This window comes from Stylophora pistillata, chromosome 9 (assembly GCF_964205215.1).
Source record: "Stylophora pistillata chromosome 9, jaStyPist1.2, whole genome shotgun sequence".
Classification (NCBI taxonomy): domain Eukaryota; kingdom Metazoa; phylum Cnidaria; class Anthozoa; order Scleractinia; family Pocilloporidae; genus Stylophora; species Stylophora pistillata.
In genome coordinates, this window is record NC_142527.1 from 31,187,514 (window position 1) to 31,202,227 (window position 14,714).

Genomic DNA, 14,714 nt, shown 5'->3' on the forward strand with positions numbered 1-14,714 from the left:
GTACTCCAAAAAGGCTGTACCATTCAAATTTTTATGCCCAGTGTTCCCAAGATTTTATTTTGCAAACTCTCTGCGCTTCTCTTTAGTGGGGGCTTCTCCACATAGTTCATTCTCAAATTTTTTTTTTGGCAACTCTCTGCATCTAAAACTGTCCAAACTGGTTCTGGACAGATGATCTTCATGTCACCCAGTTGGCTCTGGTGCTCTGGAGCTTCCAGTATTAGATAAGTAGATTTGGCAAATGAACTGCCAGTAGATAAACTCCTTTCCTTACCATCCCCACAAGTGTGTCTTAGACTAATAATTTTTATTTCTTGCCCAGTCAGTGGATGTTTAATTGTTTTTAGCTCCTGAAGCTGTTTATAAACAGCATGACCACATTTTTTTTGTTGCCTCATAGTCATCATTCCCCAACTAAAGGGCAACAGCCAAAACTGTGCTAAGTAAATCGTAAGGCTCAACTAGTTTCACTCCTACACTGGTTTCTGCGGTAAAATGATGAGACCATTTAAGCCACGGGAAACCATCTGTGTAATCCATTAGAATCAGACAATTGTTGGGTGTATTTATTACACTCTGAGTTCCAGGTTGGGCAAGAAACAATGAAATGTACTTTTCAATGTCAACATGGCCTACAACCACTTCTCCAAATTCATTAAATTCTAGACCAATTTGTTTCAGTAATTCTTGGTGGGTGTCATTGAGATTACCAAAAATCTCATCTTTACTTAAAATTGAATTGATGCCAATGGCCACTTCCAATTTTTTCCCCACTTGTTTCTTAGTGCATCTTGTGTTTCCTTTTGTCCAATCGCAAGGGACGCGACAATTCCACAAGAAAATTCCAAAAATGCCGAGTGCTGTTTTGTAAAATCACAAGGCATAACAACATCCTTGAAAAAAGAGCCATTGTCAATTTCAAGGAGCCAGTTGCAAGAATTAGGTTTGTTCTTTTGAACTATTTCAGTGAACACTTGCCTCTGGTTATAGAAACCAGTGCTTGTTGAGGGCTCTGGAGAAAACAATGCCTGAAGTTCTGGGTAGCGCAGGAAAAGTTCATCTCTGAACTTGCATAATTTGCTGTGAAAATCATGATTTCCATCAGTTCCTTGCAGTAAAAAGTCCACAGGTGACACAATTTTGGCAATCTTCGGTAAAACTAAATCCACAAGTTCTTCATCGTTCAGACAGTTCAGCACTTCACTGACCCTTTGCTTCCTGGAATAAGGATTACTCTCGTCGTCTAAAAATTTTTCTGCAGAGTCTTAATGAAACCCGTTTCCGAGAGGTTGACAAGCCATCCAGTTTGTGCTCCGGATAAAGACGAAGATGTTCGTTTAAATTCTTTTCGTTTTTCTAAAATTCACCACAGTTTTGAAATGGGCAATAAAGTCGAATATTTACTGACTCGGCGTGAAGCACATGATCCTTTGCTCGACAAGACATCCAAACAAACAACAAAAATCACAATAAAGACAATTAGCCGGCAAAAGAAACAATACATGTTTAAAAGTACTTTAAATGCTGAATATCCCCGCGTCAAAAAGCCCGCGATAATGGAACTGACTTCGAGAGAGCAACGAAGGCTCGATCAAAACTTCTTTAAAATCAGCACGTATAAAAAATAATATCAACACAAACACACCATTCCCAGAAACAAGGCAGCTTTAATACGAATAACATTTACTGTTGATGAAGCGAATGCCCGATCCAGTACATAAGTATGAAATAAAAAAGCAAACTTCATACAAATTATTCATGAGTACATCGAACTTACGTTTGGATTGTCTGCAATGTTCATCGCGAAAAGCTGTCAAAGTATTTAACCACGCAGACACGCGGTTTCTTTTCATGGCAGTAGCTGCATTGTTCAAACTACCCATGACAAGTCTTCTCACTTGTTAAAGTGCGAAAGTAGTTAGCTACATCGACCTCGCATTACGCCGACCGGCCGCCATGAAAACAGGTTGAATTGTTGCGCGCGTTGGTTAATGGGATACGGCATTAAAATGTCTCTCCCCAGGCCCCCGCAATGACGTCACAGATCACCTGAAAAAGAATGTGCATTGGAACTATTTACGTCACTTTGTAACTTATTTAACAAGTCGTTCGAATCCGGCTCACTACCCAACGACCGGAAAATTGCACACGTTATTCCAGTCTATAAAAAGGGACTAAAATATAAAAAGGAAAACTATCGCCAAGTCTCGCTAACACCTATCATCAGTAAAATGGCGGAGAAGATTGTGAAATCAAGAGTTGTCTCATTTTGGACGGAACACCAAGTACTAAACCCAAGCCAATTTGGATACTTGGAAGGCCGATCGACAGTGTCACAACTTTTAAGCTGTTATAAATGACTGGTGCTTAACAAGAAATTCGTCTAAAGTGTCTGATATAATATTTCTGGACCTGTCAAAGGCGTTCGACAGTGTCCCTCATGAGCGCCTACTTTTAAAACTCAATAGGTACGAGATAGACGGACAACTGCACCTGTGGTATAGGAACTTCTTAACCAATCGAAAACAGAGAGTTATGGTTCGTGGATCGTACTCGGATTGGTCACCTGTTACATGTGGTGTCCCTCAGGGCTCAATACTGGGACCGATTATGTTCCTTATTTATGTGAACGAAATACCTGGCATCATAACGTCTACCGCCAAATTATTTGCCGATGACACCAAACTCTACCGACAGATAAATAATGTAGAAGATTCTATTGCTTTACAGATAGATCTGACCACCCTCGACCTATGGGCGGATCTTTGGCAGATGAAATTTAATTCTACCAAATGTGAAGTCATGAGAATTACACGTAACAAAGACAAAAAGTCCACACGGTACAATATATCGAGCCGTACAGTGTTGAGGAATGTATCTAATTACAAAGATCTTGGAGTTATTATGACTAGTGATCTGAAATGGTCAAAACATGTTGAACAAATAGTTCACAAAGCAAATACGGTTCTTGGCTTACTTAAACGCACAGTAGGCGGTAAAAATAAAGATTTTTTTTCAAATTTTTATACAAAACCTTCGTTCGTCCAATCTTGGAATGCGCTTGCCCGGTGTGGTCACCACACCTCATCAAAGACATCGATGAAATTGAGAAGATACAAAGAAGAGCTTCGCGAATTGCTTTAGGCCAAAGAAGACAAGAGATGGCGTATAAGGAGAGGTGTAAAATTCTTAAATGGAACTCTTTAGTACAAAGGAGAGATTTCCTTTCCTTAGTGGAATGCTATAAAACTGTATTCAATCTAAATGGATTAAATGTCAGTGACTATTTTGAACTTTGTAAAAACACTAAGTCGAGATCTAACCATCCATTTAAGCTACAACTCAAACTCGCAAAACTGAACTGCTACAAAAATTCTTTCTTTGTCAGAATTATCAAAACCTGGAATAATCTTCCTATTAATGTATTTAATTTTTGTGACAGCCCTAACGTTAGTGAGTTTAAATCAAAATTGAAGAAACATATGAATATTTATTGAATCGCCATTTTATATTTATTTATGATATTTAGCTGCTTCTTATTTGACTTTTTTATGTTTTTATTAACTAGTTAACTAGTTAATCATTTTTATTAACTAGTTCTGTAAGATTTTATACATAAATAGGAGACCCTTGATATAAGGTTAACCTCTGGGTTTCCTTTTTCTTAATAACTATGTATTTGTATGTTGTTCTGAGATAAAGTATCGTACTTGTACTTAACACATCTGTCTGCGACCTGACATTCGCAGCGAATCGGGTTTCCATTGTCCCACGTAATAGTCGCTAACTGACGGCTTGTAAATATAGGCGTTCCGTGATTACCTAGGCCTGAAAAATTCCCTGAAGAAGTTAACGACATTTAGACGAAACGCTTTGGAGTATAAAACAAGTTTCACAGCAACTGTTCGCAGAGTGCTGCCCGCTATTTAAATTTTTTCCCTTAGTTTCATTAGCACGCGTGCTAATGAATGGCCATTGCGATGTCAAAAGTTAAACTGACATACCTAGAGATGAAGGTGAGCGTGCAACCCTCTTCTTTCTCATAGCAGTCCTCAAACCATATGAGAACTTAGATATTGGCAATTGTCTCCATAATATACTTCTTTAGGGTAAAATAGGAAGATATTTTGTCAGTCGAGTGTTATATTAGCACCCTTTTTTTCTTCTTTGGTCTCTGGTATTTTGAAAACTAGTCACTTCTGCATTCACCATCGATAGATGTGTGATTTACAAGGACAGAATCTAGCAGACCAAGAATCCAAGTAACCACATACAAAGAGCAGTGCGTATCGTTAAGACGAACTCGACAAGAACTTCTGACTACGATATGAACAGAGTTTAATAATGACAGAGGTCAATATTCTATAGACGAATAGCGCGTGCTAAGGCGAAGGTAGAATTCAACTACGTGCTGTAGGCATATTGTAAAATAGGGACTGGATTGGATTTGTAAAAACATGGACTGGATTTGTAAAATATGGACTGGATTTGTAAAATATGGACTGGATTTGTAAAACATGGATTTGTAAAACGTGGATTTGTAAAACATGGATTTGTAAAACATGGATTTGTAAAACATGGATTTGTAACACATGAATTTGTAAAGCATGGATTTGTAAAATATGAATTTGTAAAACATGGATTTGTAAAAACATGGATTTGTAAAACATGAATTTGTAAAACATGGATTTATGGAAACATATCACTGTTCGACTGTTTATTTGTTTATTTCTCTGTCTGTCCCTTTTTAATCTTAATTGTTTTACTTTATATTATTTTCATTTTACATTAACTAATAATTTCTCTAAAAGATTGTTTGATGTTGAGTTTGTATTAGCATTTGGAAATTTTTAAGAATAATCAAGAAATACGAGAAGCACTCGCTTACAGCGAGTAACCATTCTCAGGGTTTTCGTCATTCTCTCGTGTTCATAAACAAAATTCCACGTGCTTATATTTGACTCTACAATGCATTCGGCGCGTTTTTATTTTTAAAATTATCAACATTTTAATACACAGGAGCTGGTCAAGACCGATTTTCAACGTTTTACAGGAATAGGTAATTTTACTAGGGCAAACATGGAACAAATTAAACAAAATTGTACGTGACATACAAACAACCAGGCTGCCAAAAGACCGTAATTTGAAAAATGCACTGTAGTCCTCTGTCGACAATAAATTTGCATCTTTTAAATTTGCGCGGGAGGAGATGGGAAGGAGATGGCGGCTTCTTTTAAACTTCCATCTCTTCCATCTCTGACCAGAAAACGGCGACGTGGATTTGAGTTTTCAGAGTTCTCGTGGAGCTCTGTAAAAATTAAAGAAGAGCTTGGAAGCGGGACATTTGGGACCACCTATTTGGCTGACTTTACATTTGTTTCTTCTCTTGTGTTAAAGATGAATAAAACACTTGAGTCTATCTCAGCGCCATGTACTTGAAATGTTCTCCAGATTTGTTATAGTAACTGTACATATCTGGACCGAGCTTTTCCAGTTAACTCAAATACGTGAAAAAGTGAATACTATGCATCCAGCAAACACGTGAAAAAGAGTAAAGAAGGTCGCGAGAAAGAAAGTAAACATGGATAATTTTCAGTGTTTGAATTGGTACTACCAATTCAAACACTGAAAATCCATGTTTTACAATTCCATGTTTTACAAATCCTTGTTTTACAAATCCATGTTTTACGAAATAATTTGGATCTATCAACAAAGTTGAACTGGTAAATTGGTCACCGTAACGATTACGTTTCGAGCGTTAGCCCTTCGTCATTCGCTCCGACGAAGGGCTAACGCTCGAAACGTCAGCTTTTGTAATCGTTGCGGTGGCCAATTTACCATTTCAACTTTATAGGAAGATAAAGAGGGAAAATATATATATTGTAAAAGCACTAATCCGGGAATTTTTTCACGTTGATCTTAAATGAGACATTGTTTACCTCAAGAACTTAAGAGGACAATCCGATTCGCAACCTTGCTCCCTTAGATAAATGGTTTGAGAAATGGACCACTTGGTAGCCAGACAAAATTTCATAGACACGATTGTATGTACGGATTGTTCGCAAAAATTTAATTGAAACCCATCATTCGTCGAACTGAGTCTATAAACGTGCCGTTTTTGCCTTAGAAGTCATGGAAAATTAATTAGAACTTAACCGACTGGTAGTTTATTTGGCTCCAAAGCCAGCCTTATCCTTGGATTCTGTGGTGAAATATACGAATTTTTGAATGTAGTGGCTCATGATGACTCATTAAATCTAGCATGCCAAATAAGACGATACGACACATGAAACTTCTCAGCATAAGGAAAACATGCAAAGGCGTTTTATTTAAATAATAATGCTTTTTATCACTGCAAAAGGTTGGTACGCAGGTAAACCTAAACTGAGTGCAACAAAACAATGAAAGATAATGCTGTTAATGTCAAAAAAATTTTCAACCAAGGTTTGAGTTGAGTTGAAGCCGTTGTACTTCATCTCTCTGCCATCAAATATTCTAAACAGTGAGATACAATGAAATATATGAAGTTCATATATTTTGTACTGCGGTATTAGATACATATGATGCACGATCCTCGCAGTAGATAGCGCTATTTAAGCAATAGCGAAAATCAGACCTGAAAAAAATCAGGCCTGTTCGGGATTCAAACCACTGACCTCTGCGATACTAGTGCAGCGCTCTACCAATTGAGCTAACAAGCCAACTGGGAGCAGGCCGTTAAGTTGATCATATGTATCATGCATCATATGTATCTAATACCGCAGTACAAAATATATGAACTTCATATATTTGATTGTATCTCATTAATCACTTTCACGGGTTTATTACGAGGCTATCTACTGCGAGGATCGTGCATCATATGTATTCTAAACAGTATGCAACAAAGTCAATAACAGGCCATTCTTCTACTGAATTAGCCCATACTTTCCGTATGCTAGTGAAGATATTTCTAGCGCTTTCCATTAAAAAGCTTAAGTAGAATAAAAGAAGAAAATCTGCTGTACTGACAGGAATTCAATAGGTACCGAAAAAGTAGCCTTTGAAGTGTCTATATTTTCACATTTTTTTTTTAGCCCAGGTGGTCCTTACGTAAAAACAGTGACATTTTAATAAGTAATAACACTCATGGTCTTACAAACAGGAAGACGGACCAAAGGGCGAGTTGCCTTTTAATTTGTCTTAGAAATTTAAAAAGGACAAACTGACAAAAGAAAAACTGGTAACTTACTTTTTACAATTCAAATGCAAACCGCTTCCACTTTTTCCTTGAATTTACGAGGGTACGCCACGTGTTTGTCTGACATTGGTCTGACCGGGATTCACACGATATTCTTTACAACGTAGATGAGCAAACATACCATGAAAATACATTTTCCCTAAAATTTTCAATTCAGATAGATCAATCTTCTCTGGTACAAACAGAAATATATTACCACAAGAAACACAAGAATTCAACGTATTATTTCTCTCAGCCGGTCAAGCTTAAACGCAAAACCAGAAACTTGTGAAAAAGAAAGTTGTAAAGACGTCCAATTGCAATTTTGACAACTAGAGTGGATGCGTATGTCTGACAAGCAGAGACTTCTGCTGTCTCGAATAGAGTAACATCTAGTAGAGCTCTGGTTATCTTAGGTTACTTAATCTTACAATCCAGACTCACAGGTTGGAAGTTCAATTTCAGTGATTAATTTATTGGACTTTCCGTGTTCTCTAGCTGTACAGCTCGCGGAAGCACACGGTGTCATTTAAGATCAGTAGGACGTTTTAAGTACAATTTTAGTATTATGAAGTTTTTAGTAGGTATTTTTATATTTAGTAGGGTTTGTTGGGGGCCATTAAGTAAACTACCGGGTAACCAGTAATAATGTATTTTACCCTCGTTAAATAAAGTGTTTGTTCGTTTGTCATTAGCCGGGGATGACCCACCAAATAATTTGTTTACACACCGAGTAGTTGAGTCCTCTTTTGTAGTGCAAGGACGTTTTGAGGGCTATTTAATATCGAGCAAGTATTAAAAAAGTAACAAATATGGTTACGTATTACGCAACTCTCTAAAATCCCGTGACATTAAGTAGTTTTAGAAGGGAGACAAAGAACCCCTTTTAATTCAATCGAAACGGTTGCAGTAAAATGATAAGCTGATCGACTTTTTTATTTTACTCAAGTATCTCTCATTTCTTGTACTGCCCTTATGGTTCTTTTTACCTTAAGTTCAAACTAGAAATACCTGTTTATTTTATTTTTATACTCTTTCTTGCTTACCAACTGAGTTTATAACATAACCATTGTAAAGCGCGCGCTCTGATTGGTCAATTTAGCGTCCCCCATTTGCCCATGGGTGTACGCTGCCGACGTGAGCAAATGCAGAGACTACTTTTCCGTGCGCGCTTGTTTTTTCTGGTCACGTAAGATTTGTTACATAAAAGGGAACTCTTTAGCTACAATGTATCAATGTTATGTTATAAAACAAATGGTAAACACCACAGCGTACACTACTGAGTTATAGATGCACTTGGGAGGTTTGCTAAGCACTCAAGAAGCTAGAGTCGCTCTCGGCTATCGCCTCGAGCGACTTATTCGCTTCTTTCGTGCTAAGCAACCTCCCGCGTGCATCCATAACTCCATAGCGTAGGCTGTGGTGTTTACCATTTGTTAAGTGTTACTGAGGAGCTGAATTATATCCCCAGAAAGCATGAATGAATTCACCACATTCACGGTAGTTGAATTCAGTTCATGTCCAGTAAGCCGTTAGGGTTATCAAGTAATGATCTGGTACCCAGATCCTATAATGTAAGTGTAACTGGAATGACTGGAATGTAAGATCCTTACAACCGCTTGACCATAGAGGGTCTGGGCACGAGACTGATAAAGTAATGGGAGAGGGAGAGGGATGGGGACCAGAGTACGGAAAGGGCTTTCTTTTTGGAACAAAAGAACATCATGTAATTTAGAGGAACTTATCTTTATTGAGCAACGTACAGGAACTAACCCTTACATATTTAAAGGCACATTACTTTCCTCACAACTTTATCTGCACACAAATAAAGTGTTCACAATTTCTACATGGAAAACATTTCTCGCCCCGCCTGGGGCAAGATATGTTCTTACAAGGATCCGGGGTACATGATCCAGGTGAAGCTTTGCCACAGTTGTCTGAAAATAAGCAAGATATAACCAAAGGGGATATTTGGCTATCGTAAGATAACCAAAGGAGATATTTGGCTATCATAAGATAACCAAAGGGGATATTTGGCTATCGTAAGATAACCAAAGAGGATATTTGGCTATCATAAGATAACCAAAGGGGATATTTGGCTATCATAAGATAACCAAAGGGGATATTTGGCTATCGTAAGATTAAGATCGCAATATCGGTGGAAACAGAATGTTTGGCAAAACTCAATTTTTGTTCAGAAGTAAGTATCGTAATATAGACTTCAATCCTCATGACTCAGTAACCTAGCTGAAAAAAAGGCATTGTCCAAGGCTGCAACACCTAAGACTTCATTATCAAACTCAGAAGCTTCTAACCTGTTTGGCCTCTTTTAATTCTACCTCCAAGAACCTACAGAAACAGACATCATGTGTGAGGAAAATACTTGTAGGACAACTAATTATTCTAATCAAAACTCAGCAATAGTGATTCAGAACTAGAAAACAACCCTATGATATGAATTCAAATTTGGCACGTCTCTGTTAGTTCCGTATTGATGTGTGTGATGCAATTCTTGTTGTTGGAATTTGCTGTCTTGAGATTTCTTTCCTTTAATAAACTTTCTAAATATATATGGTACTACGCTTACGAACATTGTTAGTTAAAACATTTGAGAATATTTTATATAAAATTTTGAGCTCAAGCTCAAGCTCTTACAGGTCACAGGGATATTCAGGGAACGGAATATCTCTTCTTTTCATTTACTAATAAAGGAATATTTGATGAATTGTTTAAAAAGAAACTATTCGGGTTTTTGAATTTTCAACTCACTTTGTTGGCTAACGAACAAACAAAGCATATAAATAACACAGCCATGTACAGCTTCATGGTTTCAAATCTTCGGCGAAAACCTGAACGGAAATGAACACATCAGAGTAAATTCCAAGATTAGGACATCTTGTGAACTTGCATTGTCAAAGGCCATTGTATCAATCCATTGCTCTTTAGAGTAAGCTACGAAAACTAATCTAAAAGATTTAGAACATAGAGAGCGACGTGGAGGATCAATGTAACTTACTAATTTTTTTGACTTAAACTCCGGAGATCTCTTCTGCTCACAGCTATGGATGGAATGATTCTGCAAGAACTTCTGGCTGTATTTGACTCAGCAATAAACAACGAGACTACTTGTGTCATGTTTCAAAATTTCCTTGTTCTAATGTTTGCTTGAAATTTGTCGTCACACCTTGTTAATTTACAAATGTCAGACGTCATATCAAAGCAGTTTGTCTTAAAAAAAATTTTTAATTGAGAAATGTTTCTAAATGCACGATAAAAAACTACGTCAAGCAAGGGTTTGATGCATATCAATGTACAAAGCTTGCCTTTAAGGCCGGGATAACAAAGACCTCCTCTTCTCTGTTGTGAAAGTTATCTTGATTACTTCACTTGCACGAGGAAAACTAGAGTGTGTTATATAAGTATTTTTACATTTCCAAGCGATGATCCTTCAAAAGCGTCCGAACTAAATCGATAATTTGAAAAATTAAAGTTACAACTGGTAAAGGCGTTTGTTATAAAATTGACATGAGAACTCTAACAAAGGGTGAAACTAAATGATACTAAAATTACTTCTTGTATGTATCCTTAAGTGCACCGAAGAGGTCAATGTTTTTCTACGGCTATAATTATGAGATTTACCTCCTTTAAGTGTCATGCTCGTAACAATTATTCTTATGGCCGATATCAGCCATACTTTAAAAATGATGTTGTATTACTTGTGCTACTTATGTTTTTGGCAATGCTTACATTGATATTGTACAAGGAGTCACGATCCTGATAATGAAAGGTCATTATCAAATTTCATTTGCTTTATAATTCGAGCGATTTTTAATGGAGGTGAAACATAACTGCCATGAAGCAACACACATGCTGTCCCTGATGTAATAAAAAAAAAAAAAAACGATTTTGGTGGAAATTAAATTTAGCAAAGGACTAATCGCGAAAAACAACTAAAATATGCTCGGAGCACCCATGCGAAAATTTTGCGCCAATACTGAAATTGCGAAATCGTGAGTTCATTGTAAAGTTGGGTTCGCCTTCTCTCTACCATTAAAGTTTTGGCCTTCGTTGGACAACAATAGTTTTGGATAGAACTCTCAGAAATACTCTTGCCATAAGGGAGATCATTGAATTGCTATGGTTACGCCTGACGCCATGCTAGCCTAATGCTTAAGAAAAGCACTCTCTGTGTTTTTACGCAATACAATAATTTTACAATTACTTCGGCACTTGATTTCACTTAGCGTCTGGAAGGGAAACGGGAAGGGAGGAGAGATTTAACTGTTCAATACTGTATAAATGTGACAAATGTTCGCACAAAAGTCATTTAAGTTCTATTTGCCTTTAGTATAATTTCAGAGCTGAGCAAAGAGTTTCCAGCAATCTGGTTGGTCGAGCGGTTCCTTCTATGACGCTATATAAACCGCTCCACGCCGCTTATATAAAATGTTAAAATAAAAAGTTAATAAATGTTGCTAAAATGTTATGATTTTAGAAATTTCTCTGTTGTTCGTCTCTGAAATTATACTAAAACAATTATTCGCCTCGGGTTCGGTGAATATTGTCGAATAATCCCCTCGACTTCGTCTCGGGGATGATTCGACGATATTCACCTCGCCTTCGACGAATAATTGTTAATTATTGACCATTGGCTGTCACACATTTGGAGGATATGCTATATCGTCTCCTCGTCAGATGTATTAACAAAAAGACAGAACAGTCTAAACATGAAAAACATTTATATCGATCCCGCCGGGCAGTTTGTTGTTGCACAAGGATCCGGGTCGAAACATGTTCCAGGTATAGCTGGGTCGCAAGGTTTAGCTGTAAATTAACAGGGAAATTAAACAAACAAACAAATGGTTAAACAACATTCAAAGGGATTTTCCTTTTTTCTTTGAACACTTAAATTCTTGACTGAGTCATAATGACCGTGGAAATGATTTGTTTGAAAACTGGATCAGAAAATTGCGTTCAGATGTAGATATACGCTCGAGAAAATTTCCTTTAGTCTAAGTAGACAGTCCAGCGTATCTACAAATGTCTTCATTTCGTTGATATCAACGAAGTAACGAACATTGCAAATGTCTACCCTTCAAACCTCTCTTGATTCTAGCTCTGAGAACCTACGGGAAATAAAAAAAGATGTGTAATCAACATGGCTCGAGAATGAAAAACTGTTTAAATTTTTTAAAAACCTTTTAAATCGCAATTACTAGTGGTGATTTAAAACCAGAATACAATCGGATGCTAGAATGTCAAAATTGATTTGTTCCTGGCGAGTTGTGACATGAAGTTTAAAAAACGCCAGCTTTCTTAATTCTTAACTCACTTGTGGGGCCTGAAAGCAGATGATGCACATCAATAGAACAGACAAGTAGATCTTCATGGTTTGGAATCCACCCTGAAATTAAGCGACGTCTGAAAAAAGGACCCTATTTGGAGGTAAAAATACCAACACATATTTAACCGTCATTTTTAGTTAGATGGGAGCAAGCTAATATAAACTGTTTATATCTTCTTGATGGTAGAAATGAAATAGGACACAAAGTTTAGTCTTAGATACTGAAACAAAAATGAACATTGTTACCACTCCCCGAAAGAACAGAAAGAATAATGCTTTTCAGTTCTTTAAACTTGGCTGTGGTAGAAAGTGACTTTTTTAAATCGCACGGAAGCGTGAGCACATTGTACCAAAATAACCCCGCACATTACCAAGCCATGGTCTTACTAGGAGCTCTTGAACAATATGGTAGAGAAAGAAATGTTTCCAGATACCTTACTCCGCACTTGGGTAAATGATGTAAAATTGTAAACTTCAGAGATCTTCCCAGCCTATCTTGGTGGTGAAAAATGTTAAATGACCAACTTCTGAACTGAAGTTGACTATAAAATCTTGACAGAGCAATTGCCTTTATTATTTAATAATGACCATGATGACGGATGCAAAAATTACTGAGTGACGTGGTTAAAAGTCGTCGATCGTCATTTCTTGCACCCCATGTCTCCATTCACAAGTGAGATTGATGCACAAACGTCAATCTTCCCCTCTTAATGCTCTCAACCTACTAGCTAGAGACAACAATAAGAACACATTTGTGGGGTAAAGGGGTAGGGGATTAAGCCCTCCAGTCACAAAATAGCTGACATAACATGGAGGTCAGAAGCTAGTTAATTATGCGACAAAAGAGACGATAATTCTCTATCAAGGGTGATAATTCCTTGGCCGCCAGAGGAGTAGTAATCCCCTCTTGGAGGTGATAATCCTCCGGGATCCTCCAAGTTCCCATGGCAACATGTAGTGGCTAGTGGTACCGATGCCCAAAATAAATAGCTGCCATGAGTCTATGGGTGAAAGTGTAATTAGCATGGGAGCACTTAATCCCGAACCCTGGTTTATTAAAAATTTTTTCTTGAGATAACAGTTCTTAATTATTAATATGTGAGAAACTATAACATCATGTATGTTAATGCTGTCGCATTAGATTAGTACAGCGGCATTTAGTTTAAATTTTGTGACCAGTCTTCGCTCGGACAAGTGACACATGTTTTCACTGTTCGAGACAAGGTTGTACCTCGGCCAACCTAAATGAATTTCAGGGCGTTAAATTTGCTTTAAGGATCTCATTGTTATCAGTTTTACTCGTCCAATATAAACGGAAAGACTGAACGGAAACGGAGGGCGATGTAACAAGGAACCTAAGGAGTGATTAAAGGTACAAACAATTCTACGAGGCCGAGCGTTTTTAATCTTCAGGACAGTATTTATTACCGACAGTTACAATGTATAACAGCCAATAATGGCTAAAAAATAACATTAACCTATTGACATTGCTAGGAGTCAAATTGTCAAAGTTTGCGTCTTTCGATGATGTTTTAACTGATATTAGAATGAAACGTAGATTAAAGTCTTTTCATTACATTGAATACTAGTGATTGCCAAGTGCTATCAATAGAGAAGGGTGGGACGGAATTATTTATTCTTGTGATCTGAATTACTGTTCTAAATCACTGAACCGAAGCAGGCATGCTAAGCATAGTTCGATTGACACAGAGAAAGAACAGCTGTCATTGGACAATAATTGGCTGCACGTGCAATCAATGCAAACTTATCTGACCTTTGTGCTCTTACTATTATTAGCACTTGACAATTTTTTTCTGTTTACTTTGCCCTTATATGCTAGTAGTTTCATCATTAACTATAATTTATAATTTAAAGATTTGCTTTTAGGAAGCAAATATGGAAACGACCTCAGTTTTCAGTTTGTAATTAATTGTAGACAACTTGTAAATTATATAAGGTAATTTGGTAATATCAACTGAGTTGATAACGTGAATTGGCCGCCATAAAGAGTTTCAAAACTGAAGTTTCGAGCTTTAGCTCTTCGTCAGAGCTCTGAGTTGCCCCGGTCAATGGCTTACGTTCAGTTTTGAAACTCTTCGGTGGCCAACTCAGTTGATAATACCAAATTACCTTGTTATACTCTCCCACCAACGC

At 37.2% G+C, this 14,714-nt stretch overlaps 1 protein-coding gene, 1 long non-coding RNA gene and 1 pseudogene across 2 annotated transcripts in view; 1 reads left to right on the top strand and 2 right to left on the bottom strand.

The window, feature by feature from the left end:
• Window positions 1-14,714, bottom strand: part of LOC111335482 (somatostatin receptor type 2-like) — a 95,465-nt gene that overhangs the window by 57,687 nt on the left and 23,064 nt on the right. The window lies entirely within an intron of this gene.
• On the top strand, window positions 2,611-3,564 carry LOC148724282 (uncharacterized; annotated as a pseudogene).
• LOC148724283 (uncharacterized) lies at window positions 8,947-10,319 on the bottom strand. The gene is made up of 4 exons (XR_015991319.1): window positions 10,233-10,319; window positions 9,986-10,065; window positions 9,532-9,565; window positions 8,947-9,153 (listed from the first exon to the last, which is right to left on the bottom strand). It is a non-coding gene; the product is annotated as an uncharacterized LOC148724283 (long non-coding RNA).